The 25,568-nt window shown below is 55.5% G+C and overlaps 1 long non-coding RNA gene across 4 annotated transcripts; it reads left to right on the forward strand.

The window, feature by feature from the left end:
* Nucleotides 1-5,288: 5,288 nt before the first annotated feature.
* On the forward strand, nt 5,289-23,614 carry LOC129525739 (uncharacterized). 4 transcript variants are annotated; one of them, XR_010129458.1, is made up of 9 exons: nt 5,289-5,432; nt 5,660-5,717; nt 5,811-6,043; nt 9,247-9,304; nt 9,398-9,630; nt 13,053-13,110; nt 13,204-13,436; nt 15,749-15,806; nt 23,359-23,614. It is a non-coding gene; the product is annotated as an uncharacterized lncRNA (long non-coding RNA). The 4 variants fall into 4 exon arrangements; XR_008670190.2 differs by lacking the exons at nt 5,289-5,432; nt 5,660-5,717; nt 5,811-6,043 and adding an exon at nt 8,876-9,019; XR_010129459.1 differs by lacking the exons at nt 5,289-5,432; nt 5,660-5,717; nt 5,811-6,043; nt 15,749-15,806 and adding exons at nt 8,876-9,019; nt 23,208-23,265.
* The last annotated feature ends 1,954 nt before the right edge of the window (nt 23,615-25,568 follow it).

Consider the following 25,568-nt stretch of genomic DNA (forward strand, 5'->3'; position numbering starts at 1 on the left):
AAGGTTGTTTTATGGTCAGGGCCAGGGCCCAGGGTTAGGCTTGTTTTAGGGTCAGGGCCAGGGCCCAGGGTTAGGCTTGTTTTTGGGTCAGGGCCAGGGCCCAGGGTTAGGCTTGTTTTAGGGTCATGGCCAGGGCCCAGGATTAGGGTTGTTTTAGGGTCAGGGCCAGGGCCCAGCGTTAGGGTTGTTTTAGGGTCAGGGCCAAGGCGCAGGGTTAGGGTCATTTTAGGCTCAGGACCTGGGCCCAGGGTTAGGCTTATTTTAGTGCCAGGGCCCAGGGTTAGGGTTCTTTTAGGGTCATGGCCAGGGCTCAGGGTCAGGGTTGTTTTAGGTCAGGGCCAGGGCCCAGCATCAGGGTTGTTTTAGGGTCAGGGACAGGGCCCAGGTTTAGGGGTGTTTTAGGGTCAGGGCCAGGGTCCAGGGTAAGGGTTGTTTCAGTGTCAGGGCCAGGGCCCAGGGTTAGGGTTGTTTTAGGGTTAGGGCCAGGGCCCAGGGTTATGGTTATTTTAGGGTCAGTACCCAGGGTTATGGATGTTTTAGGGTCAGTGCCCAGGGTTAGGGTTGTTTTAGGGTCAGGGTCAGGGCCCAGGGTTAGGCTTGTTTTAGGGTCAGGTCCAGGTCACAGGGTTAGGGTTGTTTTAGGGTCAGGGCCAGGGCCCAGGGTTAGGCTTGTTTTAGGATCAGGGCCAGGGCCCAGGGTTAGGGTTGTTTTAGGGTCAGGGCCAGGGCTCAGGGTTAGGCTTGTTTTAGGATCAGGGCCAGGGCCCACGGTTAGGGTTGCTTTAGGGTCAGGGCCAGGGCCCAGGCTTAGGCTTCTTTTAGGGTCAGGGCCAGGGCCCAGCGTTAGGGTTGTTGTAGGTTCAGGGCCAGGGCCCAGGATTAGGCTTGTTTTAGGGTCAAGGACAGGGCCCAGGGTTAGGGTTGTTTTAGGGTCAGGACCTGGGCCCAGGGTTAGGCTTGTTTTAGTGCCAGGGCCCAGGGTTAGGGTTGTTTTAGGGTCAGGGCCGGGGCCCAGGTTTAGGGTTGTTTTAGGTCAGGGCCAGGGCCGAGGGTTAGGGTTGTTTTAGGGTCAGGGCCAGGTCCCAGGGTTAGGGTTGTTTTAGGGTGAGGGCCAGGGCCCAGGGTTAGGTTTGTTTTAGTGTCAGGGCCAGGGCCCAGGCTTAGGCTTGTTTTAGGGTCAGGGCCAGGGCCCAGGGTTAGGCTTGTTTTAGGGTCAGGGCCAGGGACGAGCGTTAGGCTTGTTTTAGGGTCAGGGATAGGGCCCAGGGTTAGGGTTGTTTTAGGGTCAGGGCCAGGGCCCAGCGTTAGGGATGTTTTAGGGTCGGGGCTAGGGCCCAAGGTTAGGGTTGTTTTGGGGGCAGGACCTGGGCCCAAGGTTAGCCTTGTTTTAGTGCCAGGGCCCAGGGTCAAGGTTGATTTAGGTCAGGGCCAGGGCCCAGCATTATGGTTGTTTTAGGGTCAGGGGCAGGGCCCAGGTTTAGGGGTGTTTTAGGGTCAGGGCCTGGGCCCAGGGTTAGGGTTGTTTTAGGTCAGGTCCAGGGCCAAGGGATACGTTTGTTTTAGGGTCAGGGCCAGGGCCCAGGGATAGGGTTGTTTTAGGGTCAGGGCCAGGGCCCAGGGTTAGGCCTGTTTTAGCGTCTGGGCCTGGGCCCAGGGTTAGGGTTGTTTTTGGGGTCAGGGACAGGGCCCAGGGTTAGGGTTGTTTTATGGTCAGGGCCAGGGCCCAGGGTTAGGCTTGTTTTAGGGTCAGGGCCAGGGCCCATGGTTAGGCTTGTTTTTGGGTCAGGGCCAGGGCCCAGGTTTAGGCTTGTTTTAGGGTCATGGCCAGGGCCCAGGATTAGGGTTGTTTTAGGGTCAGGGCCAGGGCCCAGCGTTAGGGTTGTTTTAGGGTCAGGGCCAAGGCGCAGGGTTAGGGTCATTTTAGGCTCAGGACCTGGGCCCAGGGTTAGGCTTATTTTAGTGCCAGGGCCCAGGGTCAGGGTTGTTTTAGGTCAGGGCCAGGGCCCAGCATCAGGGTTGTTTTAGGGTCAGGGACAGGGCCCAGGTTTAGGGGTGTTTTAGGGTCAGGGCCAGGGTCCAGGGTAAGGGTTGTTTCAGTGTCAGGGCCAGGGCCCAGGGTTAGGGTTGTTTTAGAGTTAGGGCCAGGGCCCAGGGTTATGGTTATTTTAGGGTCAGTACCCAGGGTTATGGATGTTTTAGGGTCAGTGCCCAGGGTTAGGGTTGTTTTAGGGTTAGGGTCAGGGCCCAGGGTTAGGCTTGTTTTAGGGTCAGGTCCAGGTCACAGGGTTAGGGTTGTTTTAGGGTCAGGGCCAGGGCCCAGGGTTAGGCTTGTTTCAGGGTCAGGTCCAGGGCCCAGGGTTAGGGTTGTTTTAGGGTCAGGGCCAGGGCCCAGGGTTAGGCTTGTTTTAGGATCAGGGCCAGGGCCCATGGTTAGGGTTGCTTTAGGGTCAGGGCCAGGGCCCAGGGTTAGGCTTCTTTTAGGGTCAGGGCCAGGGCCCAGGGTTAGTTTTGTTTTAGGGTCAGGGCCAGGGCCCAGGTTTAGGCTTGTTTTAGTGTCAGGGCCAGGGCCCAGGGTTAGGCTTGTTTTAGGGTCAGGGCCAGGGCCGAGCGTTAGGCTTGTTTTAGGGTCAGGGACAGGGCCCAGGGTTAGGGTTGTTTTAGGGTCAGGGCCAGGGCCCAGCGTTAGGGTTGTTTTAGGGTCAGGGCTAGGGCCCAGGGTTAGGGTTGTTTTAGGGGCAGGACCTGGGCCCAAGGTTAGCCTTGTTTTAGTGCCAGGGCCCAGGGTCTGGGTTGATTTAGGTCAGGGCCAGGGCCCAGCATTAGGGTTGTTTTAGGGTCAGGGCCAGGGCCCAGGTTTAGGGGTGTTTTAGGGTCAGGGCCAGGGCCCAGGTTTAGGGTTGTTTTAGGTCAGGGCCAGGGCCAAGGGATACGTTTGTTTTAGGGTCAGGGCCAGGGCCCAGGGATAGGTTTGTTTTAGGGTCAGGTCCAGGGCCCAGGGTTAGGGTTGTTGTAGGGTCAGGGCCAGGGCCCAGGGTTAGGCTTGGTTTAGGGTCAGGGCCAGGGCCCAGGTTTAGGGTTGTTTTAGTGTGAGGTCCAGGGCCCACGGATACGCTTGTTTTAGGGTCAGGGCCAGGGCCCAGGATTAGGCTTGTTTTAGGGTCAAGGACAGGGCCCAGGGTTAGGGTTGTTTTAGGGTCAGGGCCAGGTCCCAGGGATAGGCTTGTTTTAGGGTCAGGGCCATGGCCCAGGGTTAGGCTTGTTTTAGGGTTAGGGCCAGGGCCCAGGGTTAGGGTTGTTTTAGGGTTAGGGCCAGGGCCCAGCGTTAGGGTTGTTTTAGGGTCAGGGCCAGGGCCCAGGGTTAGGGTTGTTTTAGGGTCAGGACCTGGGCCCAGGGTTAGGCTTGTTTTAGTGCCAGGGCCCAGGGTTCGGGTTGTTTTAGGGTCAAGGCCAGGGTCCAGGGTCAGGGTTGTTTTAGGTCAGGGCCAGGGCCCAGCATTAGGGTTGTTTTAGGGTCAGGGACAGGGCCCAGGTTTAGGGGTGTTTTAGGGTCAGGGCCAGGGCCCAGCGTTAGGGTTGTTTTAGGGTCAGGGCCAGGGCCCAGGGTTAGGTTTGTTTTAGGGTCAGGGCCAGGTCCCAGGGTTAGGCTTGTTTTAGGGTCAGGGCCAGGGCCCAGGGTTAGGCTTGTTTTAGGGTCAGGGACAGGGCCCAGGGTTACGGTTGTTTTAGGGTCAGGGCCAGGGCCCAGGGTTAGGCTTGTTTTAGGGTCATGGCCAGGGCCCAGGGTTAGGGTTGTTTTAGGGTCAGGGCCAGGGCCCAGGGTTAGGCTTGTTTTAGGGTCAGGGCGAGGGCCCAGGGATAGGGTTTTTTTAGGGTCAGGGCCAGGGCCCAGGGTTAGGGTTGTTGTAGGGTCAGGGTCAGGGCCCAGGGTTAGGCTTGTTTTAGGGTCAGGTCCAGGTCCCAGGGTTAGGGTTGTTTTAGGGTCAGGGCCAGGGCCCAGGGTTAGGCTTGTTTTAGGATCAGGGCCAGGGCCCAGGGTTAGGGTTGTTTTAGGGTCAGGGCCAGGGCTCAGGGTTAGGCTTGTTTTAGGATCAGGGCCAGGGCCCGCGGTTAGGGTTGCTTTAGGGTCAGGGGCAGGGCACAGGCTTAGGCTTCTTTTAGGGTCAGGGCCAGGGCCCAGCGTTAGGGTTGTTGTAGGTTCAGGGCCAGGGCCCAGGATTAGGCTTGTTTTAGGGTCAAGGACAGGGCCCAGGGTTAGGGGTGTTTTAGGGTCAGGACCTGGGCCCAGGGTTAGGCTTGTTTTAGTGCCAGGGCCCAGGGTTAGGGTTGTTTTAGGGTCAGGGCCGGGTCCCAGGTTTAGGGTTGTTTTAGGTCAGGGCCAGGGCCGAGGGTTAGGGTTGTTTTAGGGTCAGGGCCAGGTCCCAGGGTTAGGGTTGTTTTAGGGTCAGGTCGAGCGCCCATGGTTAGGCTTGTTTTAGGGTCAGGGCCAGGGCCCAGTGTTAGGCTTGTTTTAGGGTCAGGGCTAGGGTGCAGGGTTAAGGTTGTTTTAGGGTCAGGACCTGGGCCCAGGCTTAGGCTTGTTTTAGTGCCAGGGCCCAGGGTTAGGCTTGTTTTAGGGTTAGGGCCAGGGCCCAGGGTTAGGCTTGTTGTAGGGTCAGGGCCAGGACCCAGGGATAGGGTTGTTTTAGGGTCAGGGCCAGGGCCAAGGGTTAGGGTTGTTTTAGGGTCAGGGCCAGGGCCCAGGGTTAGGCTTTTTTTAGGGTCAGGGCCAGGGCCCAGGGTTAGGGTTATTTTAGGGTCAGTGCCCAGGGTTAGTGTTGTTTTAGGGTCAGTGCCCAGGGTTAGGGTTGTTTTAGGGTCAGGTCCAGGGCCCAGGGTTAGGCGTGTTTTAGGGTCAGGGCCAGGGCCCAGGGTTAGGGTTGTTTTAGGGTCAGGGCTAGGGCCCAGGTTTAGGCTTGTTTTAGGGTCATGGCCAGGTCCCAGGGTTAGGGTTCTTTTAGGGCCAGGTCCCATGGTTAGGGTTTTACAGTCAGGGCCAGGGCCCACAGTTAGGGTATTAGGCTCAGCGCAAGGGCCCAGGGTTAGGGTTTTAGGCTCAGGGCCGTGTCCCAGGGTTAGGGTTTTAGGGTCAGGGCCCAGGGTTAGGGTTTTAGGGTCAGGACCCAGTGTTAGAGTTTTAGGGTCATGGCCCAGGGTTAGGGTTTTAGGGTCAGGGCCCAGGGTTAGGGTGATTTCCAGGAAGTGACCTCACAGTGACTCAAGCTACCACTTACTGTTGATTGTGATGTAATGCCAGCTGAGGCACATGCCTTGGGAGCTAAGTGGTTGCTGCCCTTGACTACTATGAAGACTGGTGTGGGAAGGGTCGCTTTGGATGCACTTGAGCAGGGGTCCCCAATCCCTGAGCCATGGAGCCGTAAGGAGCCACACAGCAGGTGAGTGGTGTCGAGTGAGGGAGTGAGGGAAGCTTCGTCTGTATTTACAGCCACTCCCCTTTGCTCACATTCCCGCCTGAGCTCCACCTTCTCAGATGAGCAGCAGCATTAGATTCTCATAGGAGAACGCACCCTGTTGTGAACCGTGCATGTGAGGGATCTAGGTTGCGCTGTGCTTATGAGAATCTAATACCTATTGATCTGTCACTTTCTCCCATCACGCTCAGGTGGGACCATCCAGTTTCAGGAAAACAAGCTTAACACGCCCACTGATTCTACATTATGGTGAGTTCTATAATTATTTTATTATATATTCCAGTGTAATAATGGAAATGAAGTGCCTAATAAACGTAAATGTGCTTAAATCTTTTGGCCCAGCTCCTACCTCCCAGCAGCCTCGCCAGGCCCAGAACTCTCTCCAGTCAGCCTCTACAGACCAAGCTCATGACTCACAATGGCCTATTGAGGCCCATACCCTACCTCACGGCAGTCTCCGCAGATGAGCCTACTGCCTCACAACAGCCTCCACAGGCACAGCTCCATCGTTACAATGGCCTCTTTAGACCCAGCTCCTGCCGCCCAGCCTTCTCTCCAGGCCCTGAACTTTCTCCGTAAGTTGAGGTAGCTGGGACTGTAGGTATACATGACGATACTTGGCTAATTTTTAAATTGTTTTGCAGACATGGGGTCTCACTTTGTTGGCCAGGCTGGTGTCAAACTAATGGCCTCAAGTGACCCTTCCACCCCTGCCTCCCATCCTCGAGGTATGTGCCACCACAAGGAGCACTTGTTCAATTTTCTAAAGAAAAAATTTCTAAAGTAAGGCTGTGGGATGATGGCAGGAAGATAAAAGAAAAACAGAAGAATAAGTTAAAATGACTTATTCACACATATTCTTTTGACAGCAGGAAGAACTTTTAGTATATACATTCCTTACAAACAAACAAACGGCAGATAAACAATGTTGTATAGGAACTTCAACACACACTGTACAATATTCCCACTTTGCTGACATAAGTTATGGAAATTTCGTGGTTTCCTTGAGTGTCGCTACCAGTATTTTGCTTCTCTGATGATTTTTATCAACTTCCTCATCTGTTAACTTCTCTCCAAGGTATGTCATGTCACGACATACTGCCGCTGCACGAACACGGCCAGTGTCTTCCTATTAAACATGAAGAAAGCTTTCCTAATTTCTCTTTTTACTCTCTGTCTTTGTGTTCTGCATTTTCCTTACTTTTATTGTCAGAAACTCCAGAAAGTGAATCGTACTAATTTATCACGATTTGCTTTATTAATTTATACTATGCTTATATGGAATTTTGCCCAACAGACCTCATTACAATTTGGGCCAGGGCCCAGGGTTAGGGTTGTTTTAATGTCAGGGCCCAGAGTTAGGGTTGTTTTAGGGTCAGGGCCCAGGGCTAGGGTTGTTTTAGGGTCAGGGCCCATGGTTAGGGTTGTTTAAGGGTCAGGGCCCAGGGTTAGGGTTGTTTTAGGGTCAGGGCCCAGGGTTGGTGTTGTTTTAGGGTCAGGGCCCAGGGTTAGTGTTGTTTTAGGGTCAGGGCCCAGTGTTAGGGTTGTTTTAGGGTCAGGGCCCAGGGTTGGGGTTGTTTTAGGGTCAGGGCCCAGGGTAGGGTTGTTTTAAGGTCAGGACCCACGATTAGATTTTTAGGATCAGGGTCAGGGCCCAGGGTTAGGGTTTTAGGGTAAGGGCCAGGGCCCAGGGTTAGGGTTTTAGGCTCAGGGCCAGGGCCCAGGGTTAGGGTTTTAGGCTCAGGACTAGGGCCCAGGGTTAGGGTTTTAGGATCAGGGTCAGGGCCCAGGGTTAGGGTTTTAGGCTCAGGGCCAGGGCCCAGGGTTAGGGTTTTAGAGTCAGGGCCAGGGCCCAGGGTTAGGGTTGTTTTAGGCTCAGGGCCAGGGCCCATGGTTAGGGTTGTTTTAGGGTCAGGGCCAGTGCCCAGGGTTAGGGTTGTTATAGGGTCAGGGCCAGGGCCCAGGGTTAGGGTTGTTTTAGGGTCAGGACCAGGGCCCAGGGTTAGGGTTGTTTTAGGGTCAGGGCCAGGGCCCAGTGTTAGGTTTGTTTTAGGGTTAGGGCCAGGGCACAGGGTTAGGGTTGTTTTAGGGTCAGGGCCCAGAGTTAGGGTTTTAGGCTCAGGGCCAGGGCCTCGGGTTAGGGTTTTAGGCTCAGGGCCATGGCCCAGGGTTAGGGTTAATTAAGGGTCAGGGCCAGGGCCCAGGTTTAGGGTTGATTTAGGGTCAGGGCCAGGGCCCAGGTTTAGGGTTGTTGTACGGTCAGGGCCAGGGCCCAGTGTTAGGGTTGTTTCAGGATCAGGGCCCTGAGTTAGGGTTGTTTCAGGGTCAGGGCCCAGGGTTAGGGTTTTTTCAGGGTGAGGGCCCAGGGTTTTGGTTGTTTTAGGGTCAGGGCCCAGGGTTAGGGTTGTTTTAGGGTCAGGGCCCAGGGATAGGGTTGTTTCAGGGTCAGGGACCAGGGTTAGGTTTGTTTCAAGGTCAGGGCCCAGGGTTAGGGTTGTTTCAGGGTCAGGGCCCTGGGTTAGGGTTGTTTTAGGGTCAGGGCCCAGGGTTAGGGTTGTTTTAGGGTCAGGTCCTTGGCGCAGGTTTAGGGTTGATTTAGTGCAAGGGCCAAGGGTTAGGGTTGTTTTAGGGTCTGGCCAGGGCCCAGGGTTAGGGTTGTTTTAGGTCAGGGCCAGGGCCCAGGGATTGGGTTGTTTTAGGGTCAGGGCCAGGGCCCACGTTTAGGGTTGTTTTAGGGTCAGGGCCAGGGCCTAGGGTTAGGCTTGTTTTAGGGTCAGGTCGAGCGCCCACGGTTAGGCTTGTTTAAGGGTCAGGGCCAGGGCCCAGGGTTAGGCTTTTTTTAGGTTCAGGGCCAGGGCCCAGGGTTAGGGTTATTTTAGGGTCAGTGCCCAGGGTTATTGTTGTTTTAGGGTCAGTGCCCAGGGTTAGGGTTGTTTTAGGGTCAGGTCCACGGCCCAGGGTTAGGAGTGTTTTAGGGTCAGGGCCAGGGCCCAGGGTTAGGGTTGTTTTAGGGTCAGGGCTAGGGCCCAGGTTTAGGCTTGTTTTAGGGTCACGGCCAGGTCCCAGGGTTAGGGTTCTTTTAGGGCCAGGTCCCATGGTTAGGGTTTTACAGTCAGGGCCAGGGCCCACAGTTAGGGTATTAGGCTCAGCGCAAGGGCCCAGGGTTAGGGTTATAGGCTCAGGGCCATGTCCCAGGGTTAGGGTTTTAGGGTCAGGGCCTGGGCCCAGGGTTAGGTGTTTACGGTCAGGGCCCAGGGTTAGGGTTTTAGGGTCAGGGCCCAGGGTTAGGGTTTTACGGTCAGGGCCCAGGGTTAGGGTTTTAGGGTCAGGGCCCAGGGGTAGGGTGATTTCCAGGAAGTGACCTCACAGTGACTCAAGCTACCACTTACTGTTGATTGTGATGTAATGCCAGCTGAGGCACATGCCTTGGGAGCTAAGTGGTTGCTGCCCTTGACTACTATGAAGACTGGTGTGGGAAGGGTCGCTTTGGATGCACTTGAGCAGGGGTCCCCAATCCCTGAGCCATGGAGCCGTAAGGAGCCACACAGCAGGTGAGTGGTGTCGAGTGAGGGAGTGAGGGAAGCTTCGTCTGTATTTACAGCCACTCCCCTTTGCTCACATTCCCGCCTGAGCTCCACCTTCTCAGATGAGCAGCAGCATTAGATTCTCATAGGAGAACGCACCCTGTTGTGAACCGTGCATGTGAGGGATCTAGGTTGCGCTGTGCTTATGAGAATCTAATACCTATTGATCTGTCACTTTCTCCCATCACGCTCAGGTGGGACCATCCAGTTTCAGGAAAACAAGCTTAACACGCCCACTGATTCTACATTATGGTGAGTTCTATAATTATTTTATTATATATTCCAGTGTAATAATGGAAATGAAGTGCCTAATAAACGTAAATGTGCTTAAATCTTTTGGCCCAGCTCCTACCTCCCGGCAGCCTCGCCAGGCCCAGAACTCTCTCCAGTCAGCCTCTACAGACCAAGCTCATGACTCACAATGGCCTATTGAGGCCCATACCCTACCTCACGGCAGTCTCCGCAGATGAGCCTACTGCCTCACAACAGCCTCCACAGGCACAGCTCCATCGTTACAATGGCCTCTTTAGACCCAGCTCCTGCCGCCCAGCCTTCTCTCCAGGCCCTGAACTTTCTCCGTAAGTTGAGGTAGCTGGGACTGTAGGTATACATGACGATACTTGGCTAATTTTTAAATTGTTTTGCAGACATGGGGTCTCACTTTGTTGGCCAGGCTGGTGTCAAACTAATGGCCTCAAGTGACCCTTCCACCCCTGCCTCCCATCCTCGAGGTATGTGCCACCACAAGGAGCAATTGTTCAATTTTCTAAAGAAAAAATTTCTAAAGTAAGGCTGTGGGATGATGGCAGGAAGATAAAAGAAAAACAGAAGAATAAGTTAAAATGACTTATTCACATATATTCTTTTGACAGCAAGAAGAACTTTTAGTATATACATTCCTTACAAACAAACAAAGGGCAGATAAACAATGTTGTATAGGAACTTCAACACACACTGTACAATATTCCCACTTTGCTGACATAAGTTATGGAAATTTCGTGGTTTCCTTGAGTGTCGCTACCAGTATTTTGCTTCTCTGATGATTTTTATCAACTTCCTCATCTGTTAACTTCTTTCCAAGGTATGTCATGTCACGACATACTGCCGCTGCACGAACACGGCCGGTGTCTTCCTATTAAACATGAAGAAAGCTTTCCTAATTTCTCTTTTTACTCTCTGTCTTTGTGTTCTGCATTTTCCTTACTTTTATTGTCAGAAACTCCAGAAAGTGAATCGTACTAATTTATCACGATTTGCTTTATTAATTTATACTATGCTTATATGGAATTTTGCCCAACAGACCTCATTACAATTTGGGCCAGGGCCCAGGGTTAGGGTTGTTTTAATGTCAGGGCCCAGAGTTAGGGTTGTTTTAGGGTCAGGGCCCAGGGTTAGGGTTGTTTTAGGGTCAGGGCCCAGGGTTAGGGTTGTTTAAGGGTCAGGGCCCAGGGTTAGGGTTGTTTTAGGGTCAGGGCCCAGGGTTAGTGTTGTTTTAGGGTCAGGGCCCAGGGTTAGTGTTGTTTTAGGGTCAGGGCCCAGTGTTAGGGTTGTTTTAGGGTCAGGGCCCAGGGTTGGGGTTGTTTTAGGGTCAGGGCCCAGGGTAGGGTTGTTTTAGGGTCAGGACCCACGATTAGATTTTTAGGATCAGGGTCAGGGCCCAGGGTTAGGGTTTTAGGGTAAGGGCCAGGGCCCAGGGTTAGGGTTTTAGGCTCAGGGCCAGGGCCCAGGGTTAGGGTTTTAGGCTCAGGACTAGGGCCCAGGGTTAGGGTTTTAGGATCAGGGTCAGGGCCCAGGGTTAGGGTTTTAGGCTCAGGGCCAGGGCCCAGGGTTAGGGTTTTAGAGTCAGGGCCAGGGCCCAGGGTTAGGGTTGTTTTAGGCTCAGGGCCAGGGCCCATGGTTAGGGTTGTTTTAGGGTCAGGGCCAGGGCCCAGGGTTAGGGTTGTTATAGGGTCAGGGCCAGGGCCCAGGGTTAGGGTTGTTTTAGGGTCAGGACCAGGGCCCAGGGTTAGGGTTGTTTTAGGGTCAGGGCCAGGTCCCAGTGTTAGGTTTGTTTTAGGGTCAGGGCCAGGGCCCAGGGTTAGGGTTGTTTTAGGGTCAGGGCCCAGAGTTAGGGTTTTAGGCTCAGGGCCAGGGCCTCGGGTTAGGGTTTTAGGCTCAGGTCCATGGCCCAGGGTTAGGGTTAATTAAGGGTCAGGGCCAGGGCCCAGGTTTAGGGTTGATTTAGGGTCAGGGCCAGGGCCCAGGTTTAGGGTTGTTGTACGGTCAGGGCCAGGGCCCAGTGTTAGGGTTGTTTCAGGATCAGGGCCCTGAGTTAGGGTTGTTTCAGGGTCAGGGCCCAGGGTTAGGGTTTTTTCAGGGTGAGGGCCCAGGGTTTTGGTTGTTTTAGGGTCAGGGCCCAGGGTTAGGGTTGTTTTAGGGTCAGGGCCCAGGGATAGGGTTGTTTCAGGGTCAGGGACCAGGGTTAGGGTTGTTTCAAGGTCAGGGCCCAGGGTTAGGGTTGTTTCAGGGTCAGGGCCCTGGGTTAGGGTTGTTTCAGGGTCAGGGCCCAGGGTTAGGGTTGTTTTAGGGTCAGGTCCTTGGCGCAGGTTTAGGGTTGATTTAGTGCAAGGGCCAAGGGTTAGGGTTGTTTTAGGGTCTGGCCAGGGCCCAGGGTTAGGGTTGTTTTAGGTCAGGGCCAGGGCCCAGGGATAGGGTTGTTTTAGGGTCAGGGCCAGGGCCCACGTTTAGGGTTGTTTTAGGGTCAGGGCCAGGGCCTAGGGTTAGGCTTGTTTTAGGGTCAGGTCGAGCGCCCACGGTTAGGCTTGTTTTAGGGTCAGGGCCAGGGCCCAGTGTTAGGCTTGTTTTAGGGTCAGGGCTAGGGCCCAGGGTTAAGGTTGTTTTAGGGTCAGGACCTGGGCCAAGGGTTAGGCTTGTTTTAGTGCCAGGGCCCAGGGTTAGGCTTGTTTTAGGGTTAGGGCCAGGGCCCAGGGTTAGGCTTGCTGTAGGGTCAGGGCCAGGGCCCAGGGATAGGGTTGTTTTAGGGTCAGGGCCAGGGCCAAGGGTTAGGGTTGTTTTAGGGTCAGGGCCAGGGCCCAGGGTTAGGCTTTTTTTAGGTTCAGGGCCAGGGCCCAGTGTTAGGGTTATTTTAGGGTCAGTGCCCAGGGTTAGTGTTGTTTTAGGGTCAGTGCCCAGGGTTAGGGTTGTTTTAGGGTCAGGTCCACGGCCCAGGGTTAGGAGTGTTTTAGGGTCAGGGCCAGGGCCCAGGGTTAGGGTTGTTTTAGGGTCAGGGCTAGGGCCCAGGTTTAGGCTTGTTTTAGGGTCACGGCCAGGTCCCAGGGTTAGGGTTCTTTTAGGGCCAGGTCCCATGGTTAGGGTTTTACAGTCAGGGCCAGGGCCCACAGTTAGGGTATTAGGCTCAGCGCAAGGGCCCAGGGTTAGGGTTTTAGGCTCAGGGCCATGTCCCAGGGTTAGGGTTTTAGGGTCAGGGCCTGGGCCCAGGGTTAGGTGTTTACGGTCAGGGCCCAGGGTTAGGGTTTTAGGGTCAGGGCCCAGGGTTAGGGTTTTAGGGTCAGGGCCCAGGGTTAGGGTGATTTCCAGGAAGTGACCTCACAGTGACTCAAGCTACCACTTACTGTTGATTGTGATGTAATGCCAGCTGAGGCACATGCCTTGGGAGCTAAGTGGTTGCTGCCCTTGACTACTATGAAGACTGGTGTGGGAAGGGTCGCTTTGGATGCACTTGAGCAGGGGTCCCCAATCCCTGAGCCATGGAGCCGTAAGGAGCCACACAGCAGGTGAGTGGTGTCGAGTGAGGGAGTGAGGGAAGCTTCGTCTGTATTTACAGCCACTCCCCTTTGCTCACATTCCCGCCTGAGCTCCACCTTCTCAGATGAGCAGCAGCATTAGATTCTCATAGGAGAACGCACCCTGTTGTGAACCGTGCATGTGAGGGATCTAGGTTGTGCTGTGCTTATCAGAATCTAATACCTATTGATCTGTCACTTTCTCCCATCATGCTCAGGTGGGACCATCCAGTTTCAGGAAAACAAGCTTAACACGCCCACTGATTCTACATTATGGTGAGTTCTATAATTATTTTATTATATATTCCAGTGTAATAATGGAAATGAAGTGCCTAATAAACATAAATGTGCTTAAATCTTTTGGCCCAGCTCCTACCTCCCGGCAGCCTCGCCAGGCCCAGAACTCTCTCCAGTCAGCCTCTACAGACCAAGCTCATGACTCACAATGGCCTATTGAGGCCCATACCCTACCTCACGGCAGTCTCCGCAGATGAGCCTACTGCCTCACAACAGCCTCCACAGGCACAGCTCCATCGTTACAATGGCCTCTTTAGACCCAGCTCCTGCCGCCCAGCCTTCTCTCCAGGCCCTGAACTTTCTCCGTAAGTTGAGGTAGCTGGGACTGTAGGTATACATGACGATACTTGGCTAATTTTTAAATTGTTTTGCAGACATGGGGTCTCACTTTGTTGGCCAGGCTGCTGTCAAACTAATGGCCTCAAGTGACCCTTCCACCCCTGCCTCCCATCCTCGAGGTATGTGCCAACACAAGGAGCACTTGTTCAATTTTCTAAAGAAAAAATTTCTAAAGTAAGGCTGTGGGATGATGGCAGGAAGATAAAAGAAAAACAGAAGAATAAGTTAAAATGACTTATTCACACATATTCTTTTGACAGCAAGAAGAACTTTTAGTATATACATTCCTTACAAACAAACAAAGGGCAGATAAACAATGTTGTATAGGAACTTCAACACACACTGTACAATATTCCCACTTTGCTGACATAAGTTATGGAAATTTCGTGGTTTCCTTGAGTGTCGCTACCAGTATTTTGCTTCTCTGATGATTTTTATCAACTTCCTCATCTGTTAACTTCTCTCCAAGGTATGTCATGTCACGACATACTGCCGCTGCACGAACACGGCCAGTGTCTTCCTATTAAACATGAAGAAAGCTTTCCTAATTTCTCTTTTTACTCTCTGTCTTTGTGTTCTGCATTTTCCTTACTTTTATTGTCAGAAACTCCAGAAAGTGAATCGTACTAATTTATCACGATTTGCTTTATTAATTTATACTATGCTTATATGGAATTTTGCCCAACAGACCTCATTACAATTTGGGCCAGGGCCCAGGGTTAGGGTTGTTTTAATGTCAGGGCCCAGAGTTAGGGTTGTTTTAGGGTCAGGGCCCAGGGTTAGGGTTGTTTTAGGGTCAGGGCCCAGGGTTAGGGTTGTTTAAGGGTCAGGGCCCAGGGTTCGGGTTGTTTTAGGGTCAGGGCCAGGGCCCAGGGCTAGGGGTGTTTTAGGGTCAGGGCCAGGGCCCAAAGTTAGGGTTGTTTTAGGGTCAGGGCCCAGGGTTAGGGTTTTAGGCTCAGGGCCAGGGCCCAGGGTTAGGGTTTTAGGCTCAGGGCCAGTGCCCACGGTTAGGGTTTTAGGCTCAGGGCCAGGGCCCAGGGTTAGGGTTTTAAGGTCAGGGCCAGGGCCCAGGGTTAGGGTTTTAGGCTCAGGGCCAGGGCCCAGGGTTAGGGTTTTAGGGTCGGGGCCATTGCCCCGGGTTAGGGTTTTAGGCTCAGGGCCAGGGCCCAGGGTTAGGGTTTTAGGCTCAGGGCCAGGGCCCAGGGGTAGGGTTTTAGGATCAGTGCCAGGGCCCAGGGTTAGGGTTTTAGGTTCAGGTCCAGGGCCCAGGGTTAGGGTTTTAGGGTTAGGGCCAGTGCCCAGGGTTAGGGTTTTTGGGTCAGGGCCTGGGCCCAGGGTTAGGGTTTTAGGGTCAGGGCCACGGCCCAGGGTTAGGGTTTTAGGGTCAGGGCCAGGGCCCAGGGTTAGGGTTTTAGGGTCAGGGCCTGGGCCCAGGGTTAGGTTTTTAGGGTCAGGGCCCAGGGTTAGGGTTTTAGGGTCAGGGCCCAGGGTTAGGGATTTAGGGTCAGGACCCAGGGTTAGGGTTTTAGCGTCATGGCCCAGGGTTAGGGTTTTAGGGCCAGGGCCCAGGGTTAGGGTTTTAGGGTCAGGGCCAGGGCCCAGGGTTAGGGTTTTAGGCTCAGGGCCAGGGCCCAGGGTTAGGGTTTTAGGGTTGGGGCCGGGGCCCAGGGTTAGGGTTTTAGGGTCAGGGCCAGGGCCCAGGGTTAGGTTTTTAGGGTCAGCGCCCAGGGTTAGGGTTTTAGGGTGAGGGCCCAGGGTTAGGGTTTTAGGGTCAGGACCCAGTGTTAGGGTTTTAGGGTCATGGCCCAGGGTTAGGGTTTTGGGGTCAGGGCCCAGGGTTAGGGTGATTTCCAGGAAGTGACCTCACAGTGTCTCAAGCTTCCACTTACTGTTGATTGTGATGAAATGCCAGCTGAGTCACATGCCTTGGGGGCTAAGTGGTTGCTGCCCTTGACTACTATGAAGACTGGTGTGGGAAGGGTCGCTTTGGATGCACTTGAGCAGGGGTCCCCAACCCCTGAGCCATGGAGCCGTAAGGAGCCACACAGCAGGTGAGTGGTGTCGAGTGAGGGAGTGAGGGAAGCTTCGTCTGTATTTACAGCCACTCCCCTTTGCTCACATTCCCGCCTGAGCTCCACCTTCTCAGATGAGCAGCAGCATTAGATTCTCATAGGAGAACGCACCCTGTTGTGAACCGTGCATGTGAGGGATCTAGGTTGCGCTGTGCTTATGAGTATCTAGTACCTATTGATCTGTCACTTTCTCCCATCACGCTCAGGTGGGACCATCCAGTTTCAGGAAAACAAGCTTAACATGCCCACTGATTCTACATTATGGTGAGTTGTATAATCATTTTATTATATATTGGATATATAATACGTGTATATATTTATATATATGTAATAATGGAAATAAAGTGCCTAATAAATGTAAATGTGCTTAAATCTTTTTAAGCAGATTCTTCAGGCCCAGCATCTGCCTCACTGTGGACCCCCCAAGCCAAGCTCCCAACCTTTCAGCAGCTTCTACACACCCAGCTCCCGCCTGCCAGTGGCCTCTTCAGGCCCATGGGGCTCATTCCTCACAACAGCCTTTCCAGTCCCAGTTTTTCCCTTCCGGCGGCCTCTCCGGGCTGAGAACCTCCTCAAGTCGGCCTCTCCAGACTCACTTGCACCCTCCAGGCGTCCTCTCCGGGCCAAGCTCCTCTTCCTGGCTGCGTCTCCAGGCCTGACTCCTGCCTCTCAACAACCTCTTTGGACTCAGTGCCTACCCATCTCCTGGCGTCCTTGGTCGGCCCACAGCTTCCTCAAGCCAAGCTCCCCAGGCCCAGGTCAGGCCTCACGGTGCCCCCTCCACGATGAGCTCCTGCCCTCCAATGGCACCTGCAGGACCCAAATGGTCTCCGGTCGGTGGGCTCCTCCACGCCAAGCTTGGGCCTCCCGGTGACCTCTGCAGGCCCAAGTTGTCCTGAAGTCGGCATCTCCCAGCCATGCCTCCCAGCAAGTAAGCAAGCTCTTTTGGCTCAACTCCTGCCCAGCTCCCAACCGCCTTTGTAGGTCACGAACTTTCTCCAGCCAAGTTCTTTGGGCCTCATTCCTGCCACCCGGTGGCCTGTACGGGCCCAGCAATGGTTGGAGAACGGCCTCTGCAGGTCCCGCTCTTGCCTCCCAGGGGCCTCTCCAGGCCCAGCTCTTGCCCCCACAGCGGCCACCTGGGGCCAAGTCCCTGCCTGCCTCCCAGCAGCCCGCATGCGGCCCAGCTCCTCCCTCACGGTGGCCTGTTGATGCCCATGCCTCTGGTACCCTGCCCAGAGGCATGCGCCCCTGCCGCACACTGGCTCCTCCCACGCTGAGAGAGGTCAGCGTGAGCCCTTGCCTCACACCGGCCCCTCCCATGCTGAGAGAGGTCAGCGTGAGCCCCTTGCCTGACACTGGCTCCTCCCACGCTGAGAGAGGTCAGCGTGAGCCCTTGCCTCACACCGGCCCCTCCCATGCTGAGAGAGGTCGGCGTGAGCCCTTGACTCACACCGGCCCCTCCCACGGTGAGAGAGGTCAGCGTCAGCCCCTTGCCTCACACCGGCCCCTCCCACGCTGAGAGAGGTCGGCGTGAGCCCCTTGCCTCACACCGGCCCCTCCCACGGTGAGAGAGGTCGGCGTCAGCCCCTTGCCTCACACCGGCCCCTCCCACGCTGAGAGAGGTCGGCGTGAGCCCCTTGCCTCACACCGGCCCCTCCCACGCTGAGAGAGGTCGGCGTGAGCCCCTTGCCTCACACCGGCCCCTCCCACGCTGAGAGAGGTCGGCGTGAGCCCTTGCCTCACACCGGCCCCTCCCACGCTGAGAGAGGTCAACGTGAGCCCCTTGCCTCACACCGGCCCCTCCCACGCTGAGAGAGGTCGGCGTGAGCCCTTGCCTCACACCGGCCCCTCCCACGCTGAGAGAGGTCAACTTGAGCCCCTTGCCTCACACCGGCCCCTCCCACACTGAGAGAGGTCAACATGAGCCCCTTGCCTCACACCGGCCCCTCCCACGCTGAGGGAGGTCGGCATGAGCCCTTGCCTCACACCGGCCCCTCCCACGCTGAGAGAGGTCAACATGAGCCCCTTGCCTCACACCGGCCCCTCCCACGCTGAGAGAGGTCGGCGTGAGCCCTTGCCTCACACCGGCCCCTCCCACGCTGAGAGAGGTCAACTTGAGCCCCTTGCCTCACACCGGCCCCTCCCACACTGAGAGAGGTCAACATGAGCCCCTTGCCTCACACCGGCCCCTCCCACGCTGAGGGAGGTCGGCATGAGCCCTTGCCTCACACCGGCCCCTCCCACGCTGAGAGAGGTCAACATGAGCCCCTTGCCTCACACCGGCCCCTCCCACGCTGAGAGAGGTCAGCGTGAGCCCTTGCCTCACACCGGCCCCTCCCACGCTGAGAGAGGTCGGCATGAGCCCCTTGCCTCACACGGGCCCCTCTCACTCTGACAGAGGTCAGCCTGAGCCCTTGTCTCACACCGGCCCCTCCCACGCTGAGAGAGGTCAGCGTGAGCCCTTGCCTCACACCGGCCCCTCCCACGCTGAGAGAGGTCAGCGTGAGCCCTTGCCTCACACCGGCCCCTCCCACGCTGGGAGAGGTCAGCGTGAGCCCCTTGCCTCACCCCGGCCCCTCCCACGCTGAGAGAGGTCGGCGTGAGCCCTTGCCTCACACCGGCCCCTCCCACGCTGAGAGAGGTTGGCGTGAGCCCCTTGCCTCACACCGGCCCCTCCCACGCTGAGAGAGGTCGGCGTGAGCCCTTGCCTCACACCGGCCCCTCTCACGGTGAGAGAGGTCGGCGTGAGCCCCTTGCCTCACACCGGCCCCTCCCACGCTGAGAGAGGTCAGCGTGAGCCCTTGCCTCACACCGGCCCCTCCCACGCTGAGAGAGGTCAGCGTGAGCCCCTGCCTCAACAGGCCACCGTGAGGGAGGAGCAGGGTCGCACGCGGGCTGCTGTGAGGCAGGCAGCGACTTGGGCCTGGGAGGTCGTGGTGGGGTGAGAGCTGGGCTTGGAGACTCCCCTGGGAGGCAACAGCGGGGCCTACAGACTCTGTTCTCCAGCCGGAGCTGGGACTGTTCAGGTACTGGGAGGTGGGATGTGGGTCTGAAGAGCTTGGTTGCAGAAACTTCGGGGTCTACAAACGCAGGCGGGAGCTGAGCCAAAAAAGCTTGTTTGCTGGGAGGCGGGAGATGCAGCCAGGAGAAACAGCTATGCCTGCAGAGGCCGCCATGCGGGAGGTGGAGGCCGGGCCTCCTCAAATCGGCCTCTCCAGACCCACTTGCAGCCTCCCGGCATCCTCTCCGGGCCCAGCTCTTCCTCCCGGCTGCGTCTGCAGGCCTGACTCTGGCCTCCCAACAACGTCTTTGGACTCAGCTCCTGCCCAGCTCCCAGCAGGCCCAAGTTGTCGTCAAGTCGGCCTTGAATTGGGCCCGGAAGAGCAGCAAGTCGGCCTCCCCGGGCCCAGCTCCGTCCTCTCGGCGGCCTCTCCAGGTGCAAAACTTCCTCGAGTCAGCCTCTCCAGGCCCAGCTCCTCCTGCCTCCCAGTGGCCTCTTTCAGCCCAGACCAGCTCATGGCTCTTGGCGGCCTTCCCAGGCCCCGCTTTTGACTTTTGGTGGCCTCTTCAGGCCCAGAACTTGACCTCCAGTGGGCCTTTGCAGGCCCGGCCTCCTGCCTCTCGAAGGCCTGCACGGGCCCAGACTCACAGCGGACTCACAGCGGACTCTCCATGCCCAGCTAGCTCTCGCCTCATTGCGGCCTCCCGAGTCCAAAGCTCCTGCCTCTCGGCCGCTTCGGCAGGCCCAGCTCCCGCCTGCCAGTGGCCTCTTTAGGCCCAGCTCATTCCTCACAACAGCCTTCCCAGGCCCCGTTTTTCCCTTCTGGCAGCCTCTTGGCCTCTAATTTGTTTATCTTTTGTGTATAAATCCCAAAATATTGAATTTTGGAATATTTCCACCATTATGTAAATATTTTGGTAGGTGATTTATTTGGGGTGAGTTTCTGCACCAAGCCCGAATTTTTTATTTTATTTTCCTTATTATTTGGTGTTAAACAGGTTTAATGACGGTCATGGCAACTGTTTGGCACAATGAAAAATATCGCCCATGATCAACGTGTTCTGTTCTGGGGAAAGGGGCAAAGGCAGGGTGAATCACTTTCTTAAAAAGTATAGCTCAAGTTGGGAGTGCAGAGGGAATGGGGAGAAAACCCTCCCGCTGCCTGTGTCGAAGTGCAGGAGCCCCCACCCCCATACTCACCTGAGTCCAGCCCCTCTGGGGAAAGAAGGGGTGCATGAACTCCCCCTAGTCCACAGACACCTCCCTGTGTCCCAAGGCCCTCTTCACACTCCATCTTGTAGCCCCAACAGGAGCTATTTTCCGAAAAGTGAAAAGCTCTGAAGGTCCCACAATTCATGGTATGTACACCTCCCTCACCAGGGGCTGCAAAGTGGCCTGGAGCTCCATACTGAGTAGAAGTCTTTGGGCCAGAGTCAGCATCTGGCTGACGGTCCGGATATCCTGGTTGGAGTGACCCTGGTGCGCCCTGCCAGGGCCTGGTGCCGCTTGCTGAAGATCATGACCGCCACTCATGGGCCACCGATGTGGTCCTTGTCCCATTTGTTGGGGCTGCGTCCATCCTTCTCAGAAGATGAGTCCTGTTCCTTGCGCAGGGCACTGAGGGACTGGGCCTGACATCATCTGAGTGGTAGAGGCAACTGGGTGTCAGGAGACATGATGGAGAGGAAAGCATCATCATGGTCATTCTCTGTCTCACTGTCCAGCAGGGACTCCCCTGAGGGGCCCAGGGCTCCTCCTCCATGGTGGGAGGTGAGCTTTTAACAGGTTCCACCACCCCCAAAGTGTGTGGGGTTGCGGGCCCTGGGCTTTCAGGGCAGGTGGCTCCAGGGGGCCGCCCAGGGTCAACACTCCCTGTGCCACCTGGTGGATGCTCATGAGCAACAGCTGCCAACTTGGCAGGTTGTTTTCTCTGGTTGGAGGCCACTGAGTAACTGGCAGGTTGCTGGGCCTCGTGTGGCTGCAGGGAGGGGTCAGGAAGGGGATGGAGTACCAGGGGAACACGGCCACAGAGTGACCTTCCACATTCCTCCACACGAACATGCTGACGCCACGGGAGGCCTCACTGAATGCAGGCCTGGGGGCCGAGTACTTGGTCCGGGCAGGGAGTTCCTGGCAGGGGCTCACACCTCACCCCCTCCTCAGCCCAGGTGGCTTGGGCCCAGAGAAGTGGGGGTTGGAGAGGAGCAGAAGACCAGGCCTCAAGTTTTGTTTTTTTTGTTTGTTTTTTTGTTTTTGAAATGTAGTTTGACTCTTGTCACCCAGGCTGGAGTGCAGTGGCACGATCTCAGTGGCCTTCATACCTGGCTAATTTTTTGTATTTTTACTGGGGGTGGGGTTTTGCCATGTTGGCCAGGCTGGTCTTGACCTCCCGACCTCAGGTGATCCACCCACCTCAGCCTCCCAAAATGGGATTACGGGCATGAGCCACTGCTCCCAACTTCATTCATTTTTACTTGAAAAACTCCGTTAAGCATTTTTTTAAGGTAGACCTAGTGGTCCTGAATGCCCTCAGCTTTGTTTGTCGAGGAAGCACGTTATTTCTTTTTTCTTTCTGAAGGACAGCTTTGTCAGACATAGTATTAGTTGCTGGCACTTTTTTTCTTTCAGCACTTTGAATGTATTATTCGATTCTGTCCTGACCTGCAAAGTTTCTTTAACTTTTGACTATTTGATTATATTGTGACTTGGTGAGTATCTATTTGGTTTGAACCTCTTTAGGAATCTTTAAGCTTCATGGATTTAGATGTCTAAATCTTTCCCATGATTTAGGCAGTCTTCAGCCATTCTTTAAATAAGCTTTCTTCTCCTTTCTCTATTTTCCTTTTCAAACTCCCATAACCTGACAATGGGTTGCCTAATGGTGTCTTGTTGGCTTTCTTTTCTCTGTCTTTTTTTCTTTTTTTTTTTTTTTTGAGACAGAGTCATGCTCTGTCACCCAGGCTGGAGTGCAATGTGTGGTCTAGGCTCACTAGGGTTAGGGTTAGGGTTTTAGGGTAAGGGCGAAGGGTTAGGGTTTTAGGGTAAGGGCGAAGGGTTAGGGTTTTAGGGTCAGGGCCCAGGGTTAGGGTTTTAGGGTCAGGGCCCAGGGTTAGGGTTTTAGGGTCAGGGCCCAGGGTTAGGGTTTTAGGGAGAGGGCCCAGCGTTAGGGTTTTAGGGTCAGGGCCCAGGGCCCAGGGTTAGGGTTTTAGGGTCAGTGCCTGGGGCCCAGGGTTAGGGCTTTAGGGCCAGGGCCCGGGGCCAGGGTTAGGGATTTAGGGCCAGGGCCCGGGGCCCACGGTTAGGGCTTTAGGGCCAGGGCCCGGGGCCCAAGGTTAGGGATTTAGGGTCAGAGCCCGGGGCCCAGGGTTAGGGCATTAGGGTCAGGGCCCAGGGCCCAGGGCCCAGGGTTAGGGCTTCAGGGACAGGGCCCGGGGCCCAGGGTTAGGGCTTCAAGGCCAGGGCCCGGGGCCCAGGGTTAGGGCTTCAGGGTCAGGGCCCGAGGCCCAGGGTTAGGGCTTCAGGGTCAGGGCCCGGGGCCCAGTGTTAGGGCTTCAGGGTCAGGGCCCGGGGCCCAGGGTTAGGGCTTCAGGGTCAGGGCCGGGGCCCAGGGTTTGGGCTTCAGGGTCAGGGCCCGGGGCCCAGGGTTAGGGCTTCAGGGTCAGGGACCGGGGCCCAGGGTTAGGGCTTCAGGGTCCGGGCCCGGGGCCCAGGGTTAGGGCTTCAGGGTCAGGGACCGGGGCCCAGGGTTAGGGCTTCAGGGTCAGGGCCCGGGGCCCAGGGTTTGGGCTTCAGGGTCAGGGCCCGGGGCCCAGGGTTTGGGCTTCAGGGTCAGGGCCCGGGGCCCAGGGTTAGGGCTTCAGGGTCAGGGACCGGGGCCCAGGGTTAGGGCTTCAGGGTCCGGGCCCGGGGCCCAGGGTTAGGGCTTCAGGGTCAGGGACCGGGGCCCAGGGTTAGGGCTTCAGGGTCAGGGCCCGGGGCCCAGGGTTTGGGCTTCAGGGTCAGGGCCCGGGGCCCAGGGTTAGGGCTTCAGGGTCAGGGCCCGGGGCCCAGGGTTAGGGCTTCAGGGTCAGGGACCGGGGCCCAGGGTTAGGGCTTCAGGGTCCGGGCCCGGGGCCCAGGGTTAGGGCTTCAGGGTCAGGGACTGCGGCCCAGGGTTAGGGTTTTAGGGTCAGGGCCCGGGGCCCAGGGTTAGGGTTTTAGGGTCAGGGCCCGGGGCCCAGGGTTAGGGTGATTTCCAGGAAGTGACCTCACAACGACTCAGGCTACCACTTACTGTTGATTGTGATGAAATGCCAGCTGAGGCACACGCCTTGGGAGCTAAGTGGTGCTGCCCTTGACTACTATGAAGACTGGTGTGGGAAGGGTCGCTTTGGATGCACTTGAGCAGGGGTCCCCAACCCCTGAGCCATGGAGCCGTAAGGAGCCACGCAGCAGGTGAGTGGTGTCGAGTGAGGGAGTGAGGGAAGCTTCGTCTGTATTTACAGCCACTCCCCTTTGCTCACATTCCCGCCTGAGCTCCACCTTCTCAGATGAGCAGCAGCATTAGATTCTCATAGGAGAACGCACCCTGTTGTGAACCGTGCATGTGAGGGATCTAGGTTGCGCTGTGCTTATGAGAATCTAATACCTATTGATCTGTCACTTTCTCCCATCACGCTCAGGTGGGACCATCCAGTTTCAGGAAAACAAGCTTAACACGCCCACTGATTCTACATTATGGTGAGTTCTATAATTATTTTATTATATATTCCAGTGTAATAATGGAAATGAAGTGCCTAATAAACGTAAATGTGCTTAAATCTTTTGGCCCAGCTCCTACCTCCCGGCAGCCTCGCCAGGCCCAGAACTCTCTCCAGTCAGCCTCTACAGACCAAGCTCATGACTCACAATGGCCTATTGAGGCCCATACCCTACCTCACGGCAGTCTCCGCAGATGAGCCTACTGCCTCACAACAGCCTCCACAGGCACAGCTCCATCGTTACAATGGCCTCTTTAGACCCAGCTCCTGCCGCCCAGCCTTCTCTCCAGGCCCTGAACTTTCTCCGTAAGTTGAGGTAGCTGGGACTGTAGGTATACATGACGATACTTGGCTAATTTTTAAATTGTTTTGCAGACATGGGGTCTCACTTTGTTGGCCAGGCTGCTGTCAAACTAATGGCCTCAAGTGACCCTTCCACCCCTGCCTCCCATCCTCGAGGTATGTGCCAACACAAGGAGCACTTGTTCAATTTTCTAAAGAAAAAATTTCTAAAGTAAGGCTGTGGGATGATGGCAGGAAGATAAAAGAAAAACAGAAGAATAAGTTAAAATGACTTATTCACACATATTCTTTTGACAGCAAGAAGAACTTTTAGTATATACATTCCTTACAAACAAACAAAGGGCAGATAAACAATGTTGTATAGGAACTTCAACACACACTGTGCAATATTCCCACTTTGCTGACATAAGTTATGGAAATTTCGTGGTTTCCTTGAGTGTCGCTACCAGTATTTTGCTTCTCTGATGATTTTTATCAACTTCCTCATCTGTTAACTTCTCTCCAAGGTATGTCATGTCACGACATACTGCCGCTGCACGAACACGGCCAGTGTCTTCCTATTAAACATGAAGAAAGCTTTCCTAATTTCTCTTTTTACTCTCTGTCTTTGTGTTCTGCATTTTCCTTACTTTTATTGTCAGAAACTCCAGAAAGTGAATCGTACTAATTTATCACGATTTGCTTTATTAATTTATACTATGCTTATATGGAATTTTGCCCAACAGACCTCATTACAATTTGGGCCAGGGCCCAGGGTTAGGGTTGTTTTAATGTCAGGGCCCAGAGTTAGGGTTGTTTTAGGGTCAGGGCCCAGGGTTAGGGTTGTTTTAGGGTCAGGGCCCAGGGTTAGGGTTGTTTAAGGGTCAGGGCCCAGGGTTAGGGTTGTTTTAGGGTCAGGGCCCAGGGTTAGTGTTGTTTTAGGGTCAGGGCCCAGGGTTAGTGTTGTTTTAGGGTCAGGGCCCAGTGTTAGGGTTGTTTTAGGGTCAGGGCCCAGGGTTGGGGTTGTTTTAGGGTCAGGGCCCAGGGTAGGGTTGTTTTAGGGTCAGGACTCACGATTAGATTTTTAGGATCAGGGTCAGGGCCCAGGGTTAGGATTTTAGGGTAAGGGCCAGGGCCCAGGGTTAGGGTTTTAGGATCACGGCCAGGGCCCAGGGTTAGGGTTTTAGGCTCAGGGCTAGGGCCCAGGGTTAGGGTTTTAGGATCAGGGTCAGGGCCCAGGGTTAGGGTTTTAGGCTCAGGGCCAGGGCCCAGGGTTAGTGTTTTAGAGTCAGGGCCAGGGCCCAGGGTTAGGGTTGTTTTAGGCTCAGGGCCAGGGCCCATGGTTAGGGTTGTTTTAGGGTCAGGGCCAGGGCCCAGGGTTAGGGTTGTTATAGGGTCAGGGCCAGGGCCCAGGGTTAGGGTTGTTTTAGGGTCAGGACCAGGGCCCAGGGTTAGGGTTGTTTTAGGGTCAGGGCCAGGGCCCAGTGTTAGGTTTGTTTTAGGGTCAGGGCCAGGGCCCAGGGTTAGGGTTGTTTTAGGGTCAGGGCCCAGAGTTAGGGTTTTAGGCTCAGGGCCAGGGCCTCGGGTTAGGGTTTTAGGCTCAGGGCCATGGCCCAGGGTTAGGGTTAATTAAGGGTCAGGGCCAGGGCCCAGGTTTAGGGTTGATTTAGGGTCAGGGCCAGGGCCCAGGTTTAGGGTTGTTGTACGGTCAGGGCCAGGGCCCAGTGTTAGGGTTGTTTCAGGATCAGGGCCCTGAGTTAGGGTTGTTTCAGGGTCAGGGCCCAGGGTTAGGGTTTTTTCAGGGTGAGGGCCCAGGGTTTTGGTTGTTTTAGGGTCAGGGCCCAGGGTTAGGGTTGTTTTAGGGTCAGGGCCCAGGGATAGGGTTGTTTCAGGGTCAGGGACCAGGGTTAGGGTTGTTTTAGGTCAGGGCCAGGGCCCAGGGTTAGGGTTGCTTTAGGTCAGGGCCAGGTCCCAGGGTTAGGGTTGTTTTAGGGTCAGGGC

Source organism: Gorilla gorilla, chromosome 10 (genome assembly GCF_029281585.2).
Source record: "Gorilla gorilla gorilla isolate KB3781 chromosome 10, NHGRI_mGorGor1-v2.1_pri, whole genome shotgun sequence".
NCBI classification, from domain to species: Eukaryota; Metazoa; Chordata; class Mammalia; order Primates; family Hominidae; genus Gorilla; species Gorilla gorilla.